This window comes from Hemicordylus capensis, chromosome 1 (assembly GCF_027244095.1).
Source record: "Hemicordylus capensis ecotype Gifberg chromosome 1, rHemCap1.1.pri, whole genome shotgun sequence".
In the NCBI taxonomy this organism is placed as follows: domain Eukaryota; kingdom Metazoa; phylum Chordata; class Lepidosauria; order Squamata; family Cordylidae; genus Hemicordylus; species Hemicordylus capensis.
In genome coordinates this window covers 220,178,903-220,184,580 of record NC_069657.1, presented here as the reverse complement: position 1 = coordinate 220,184,580, position 5,678 = coordinate 220,178,903, and positions in this window count along the sequence as shown.

The following is a 5,678-nucleotide window of genomic DNA, read 5'->3' as shown; positions in this document are numbered from 1 at the left end:
CATTTCCTTTTAGTCTTTTCTCTTTTTTTGCAATTCCCTGTACAAACTTCAACATATGCATACTCCATTTTCTTTCCTCTTCTTCAACTGCAAGCAGTTGAAGGGGGGGGGAGAACAAAGGCAGCCTTTTGTTCGGAGAAACTTTTTGCAGCAAGAACAGTGTTATCTTTTGGCTTGGTTACAACAGGACAGTGGCAGCAAGAAATTTAGACTGTTTGCAACACAAGGGCAAAGCTTGGAAACCGCTTGGAAACAGAACACAGAGACAACATGATTTTAGCAAAAGACAATCATTCTTTCCTCTTAATACTTTCCTCAGACCCCTTGTTCTCCATAGCATGTTGGACAGGAGAAGCTGCTTGGAGCACAGAGGCGTTTTAAAACCTTTCATTCTGAGGGCACCTCCCCCTCCCGTGAGAATCACCCAATTCCTCAACACGCATTCTAGAGGTACTTGCTATTTCTACTCCCCATAGTCCCCCCCTCGTTTGCCCCTGCTTGGGCTGTCTCTAATTAGACTTTTAATCACCCCTGCTTGGGCTAAAAGTCCCCCCCCGGGCTGAAAGTTCACCCCTCCTTGGGCAGCCCCTCCCCGGGCTGTTAAGTTTTTGCCCCTCGTCGGGCAAAAATTTCCCCTTCGCCCCTCCTAGGGCTGGGTACTCACCAAGACGTCTCTGGATTTCACTCTCTCACTCACTCACTCTCTTCATTCACACTTCCATTCACTCTTGCCTCGATTCCCAGATGTGGCGCGTTGTGACGACTGGCGCGTCCCGGGCCCATGAGAATCCTCCACAGACAAAACGCTGTGAGGCGCGCTGGAGCTCATTGTCCTGTGACGGGTCAGACTGTCCACCCAAGTCACATCCGAGTCACGGCACCAAATTGATGTGAATTCCGGTTCGTCCTGGGTCCGCCTTTTGCCAATCAAACAGACTCAGTGGGAATCAATTAGAGGCATTTTATTGCACTGCAGTTGCAACAGGTAATCAGAGGGCTTTACGCTCTCTAACTGATTACAAATTGGTTATAGGCGCATCTTACATTTATACAAACAATCTGAATGATGCTGATACCCTAGACATAGTATACGTGGCAACAAAATGGTGGACTAAGTATCTAGTACGCATGCGAATGATTCATTGTTCATCTGGTGATCACTCCTTATTTGGTTACATCCTGTTTTCTTAACTGTCAGCAAAGAACAGTGAGAATCCTGTGAGAACCAAGTTTCCTTAGATACAATTTAGTGGAGAGAGATGATGATGTTGATCATGTGAGGCAGTAATGTCCCTGAGCTCAGCCGGGGTTACTTTGAGTTAGAATGTGGTATTCTGGGCAAACATGGAGTTTCTTTGGTTTTCTAAACACATCACCTTCATTAGGTTGACAAGGGGTACGATAAAATGCAGGGGAAACTGCTCAATTGGTTAAGGGAGATGTGCACTCTTGGTTCAGTTGAACCCTTTCCCTTCATAGCTATTTTTCTATGTGCAGGGATCCTTTGTGGGGAGGGATGCACAAATCATACATCTGCAGCTTGAAGTGATACAATCCAGGAAAAGGTTACTCGTTGATTTTGCTGAATATTTAAATGGACAAGTATTGTCCAAAGACTTCAATCTGTCTGTGAGTGCAGCAAAAAGAGAGAATCTGGTGCTTAATAGGTGCCAGCATGAATTTGTTACGCTGGAGTAATCTCCCCTCCTCTTTGAACAGAGTTACTAGTTTAGTAGAGGACAGGGATGCTGTGGACAAAGTGTGCCTTGATTTCTGCAAAGCATTTGACACAGTCGCCACAATATCCTCCTTGACCTCTGTGGAGAATGGGGCCAAAAACTCCATGTTGTTGTAGGTTTGCTTGTTCTTTATTTTGATTTATATTTAAAATGGCTGTCCCCCATTTGTGTTGCTGGAGTAGATAAAACCTTGACCTTTTCTCTACCCCAGGGTTGTTTTTCTGTCTGGTGTTCATCCCCACTCCCACCCTCAATTCTGATTTGTGTTTGCCCTGATTGGCTAATCCAAGGCTCTTTCCAGATTACACGCTGCAACAGGGGGAAATGCTTCGGCTTGGGCAGGATCATATTAAAAGAATCTCAAACCCCAGAACCTCAAACTCCGATAATAGGAAAATACAGCTATTTTTCTGCAACAGACTTGCAACATTGGAGCACTATAATGCAAAGATAAAACCTGAAACAAGGCATGTGAACTGTGAAATGTGAACGGCACCTTGCTGTCGGCGCAAGGCCTGCGGTGTCACAACACAGGAAGTATGGAAGCACACTTAGCAGATCCGTAGTGACACTGTTGTAGGGTTTAGTCTGGAAAGCGCCCTCAGGAGGTGGGCAGAGTTCCAAGGATTAAAAGGGGAGGTTGGAACAGCTTAGGGAGCTGCGAGAGCAGGAGAACAGTTGGAGGAGCTGAATCGCAAAGAAGAGCTGAAGATCACACAGAGGATCTGGATCGCTCCAGGAGCAGCTGGAGGAACAGACAGCAACAGGACCAGACAAGATGGTGCTGAGCAGAGAGAGAGAGCCAGGCTTGCTGGGAAGCAAAGTGGGCTGACCAAGAGCTGCTGATGAGGTGCCTGTTGGGGCCAGTGTAGAGTGCAGGATAATTGCTGGATGCGCTTATCTCATTTTCATTTTTATTTTTTGCTTTTATGGTTATGACAAAACTGGTATTTTTTCCTCTCAAGTAAAGATTTCACCTCTTGATTAAATTCTGGTGTAGTCTCTGTATTCGCCACCCCACGCTTAAATGCCACACCACCCTGCCTAGATTGAGTGAGAGACGGAGGGCTGATGGGCTGCCAAGTGGAGACAGCCAGGAAACATATGGAATTCCGCTTGGGGTCAGCAGTAAAGCTTGTCAAATCATGGGACTGGTTGAGACCAGACGGTGACAATCTCTCTCATAATCTGATCTATTTAACCTAACTAGGGCTCCACCTTTACCTGCTGCTGCTTCTACAATTATACTGGATTCTCGGGATAAACCAGAGTGTAGCAAAATCCCCTCTAAAGCTTCCCTGAGAATAACTTGCCACTTTCTGTAATAATTCTCTCCTTCAAAAACGGAAGACCAGAATGGGTGAGGTCTAGCGGTATAAAATAGCACTTGGTTTCCATAGATGGTGTGTGTCTGCCATCAGAGACACAAAAGCACGATCTGAGGATAGTGAAGTTTCCCTGTACTAATTCGCACAGCACTTAAGCAGTCTTTGGAATTTGCTACCAAAAGGTGTATTGATGGTCTCTAGTTTAGATAGCTTTAAAAGAAAATTAGACAAATTCATGGAGGACACATCTATCAGTGCCTACTTCAGGTATGCCTTCAGGAAGTGAGTTGTGGAACTCACTTCAACAATGCCCGAGGGAGGGCATGTTGGCTCCAACATTTCTACTCCAACATAACACACAGCCCTCGTATTTTTCATTTTCTTTGTTGCTTTGAAAACTGATGTAGGGAGCCCAGTAGTACTGGAACCTAAAATATAGACATTCCAGATGTGCATGCCAAATTTCATTCTAATTATCATGGAGACATTGCACTACAAATACATAAACTTACAGACACACCAAATGCCAGTTCAGCTGAATGTATCCAATAGCCTCGTCTCACTCAGTCAAACATCTAAAGCAGTTTGCAAGATATTCAGTTTTGCTCCGGATAGTGGGCAGTTTAGCTTTCTGTACATCGCCTTCCATGAGGCTTCAGTTAGCTTTTAAACTCCATGCATGTAAAACCACTTTACAAATTGGCAAGGGGTGCTGTGAAAGGACAGCACTGCCTCCCCCCCCCCACAAGCAAGGAAAATGACTGTGAGTAGCTGAAGTACTAAGCTACTTAATAAGAGGAGAGCTCTGCCAAATCCTGCCTCAGTTTTTACATTCAAAGGAGTGTGGTACAAGATAGGACTGAGAGAGATTCCTGCCTGCAACCTTGGAGAAGCCGCTGCCAGTCTGTGTGGACAATATTGAGCTAGATGGACCAATGGTCTGACTCAATGTGTGGCAGCTTCCTATGTTCCATGTGGACCTAGTTTAACAGCTGGCAAGGCATATGAGTGAAACCCTGACAAATAGAAGGAAGAAATATCCTGGTACCATGTATCCTGGAAAAGAATAATATCAATTCCCCAGGTGGAGGGAACCTACAGAAACACACTAAGATGCTGCTCTTTCTTGTGACTACTGTAGATGAACAGAGAAGCAGAAGGGAAATATCTATCTATCTATCTATCTATTTATTTAATTTATATACTGCCTAATAGCAAAATCTCTAGGTGGTTTACAGAATTAAAACATAAAATTTAAAAATTTAAAATAAAGATAAAATAGATAAAACACATTAAAATTTAAAAATTTGGTAACAGTTGAAGGCCTGGGAAAACAGGTACGTCTTCAGGGTCCTCCTAAAAACAGAGAAGGGGATTCTCTTATTTCAGCAGGGAGCAAGTCAACACATCATTGTGTTAGTAAATATCTTGCCAACACAATGCCCAAGCAACAACAACTTTAGTCTAAGCTTTTTCATAATGGTTATTGGCAGTAAAAGTCTCCAATAATTACACATATTTGCCTAGAATATAACAGAACATATTTCTAAATAAGAGTACGTAAGATCATTCTCTTGAACTCTAGCCTGTGGGGTAAAGCCAACCACAGGGCTTACACCATTATAGACTTAGCATATCTGGTAAAAGTTAATACACATCACCATGGCCATTTAAAACATCATCATACTTTTATCAACTGCTTACTTGGCAAAGAGGCACTTTTTAATGTGGTGATTCTCTTTAGTTAGCAGGGGGAGAGTAATGGGCCATATCCACCCCCAGCACAGTACCGCAACAGTGACTGTTGCTGGTGTCTATCTTGTTTCTTTTTAGAATATAAGCCTTTTGGGGACAGGGATTATTATTTCTCTGTGTAAACAACCCTGTGCCATTTTTGGAAGGGTAGTATAGAAATCGAATAAAGAGAAGAAGAATATGAAGGTTACTATCAAGACCCTTAATCCAGGATTTTCCCCCTCCCCTTCCCCCCACAGAATTGAGAGCTACTGAATACTGGGGACAGGAAAGAATATTCCTAATTGCTTTGCTGATATGTCACTTTTTTGTTGAAAAGCAATATATGAATATATTTTAAACAGGAAGTCAAAGACACAGGAAAGGAAAAATCATAGATCTCATTAAAGCCAGCAAATCTAGCAACCTCTCCCACGATCAGTTACCATATGGGAATTCAAAATCAAAAAGGAAGCAAAACAAAACAAAAATAGTTCAGTTTTGCTAGTTTGGAAGCCAGAGCAAGAAGAAGAAAAAGGTTTTAGAACTAAACCAACAGCTGCCCAAACAAAGGAACTTCCAAGGGTAGTGGGGGAGAGAGAAAAGAAAAGATCTTGCTCTCCTCCTCAGGGAAACAGAAAGGGTTTTGTGGGTACCCCCGTCTACGGCTCTAAGGAAGGTACACGCAGAAGCTGCACGCACACAACAATTGGTTTGTTTTGAAGTGCCAGAAAGGAAAGACAGACTCCCACCCTCTCTAATTTCCGCACTCCAAGCGCCGGCGGCGCGGTTTTGAAGAGAGGTTTTGATTGGCGTGGGCTTAATGGTGCAGCCAGACATCCCACCACTCCGAAACGAGAGAGAGGCGGAGGCGACT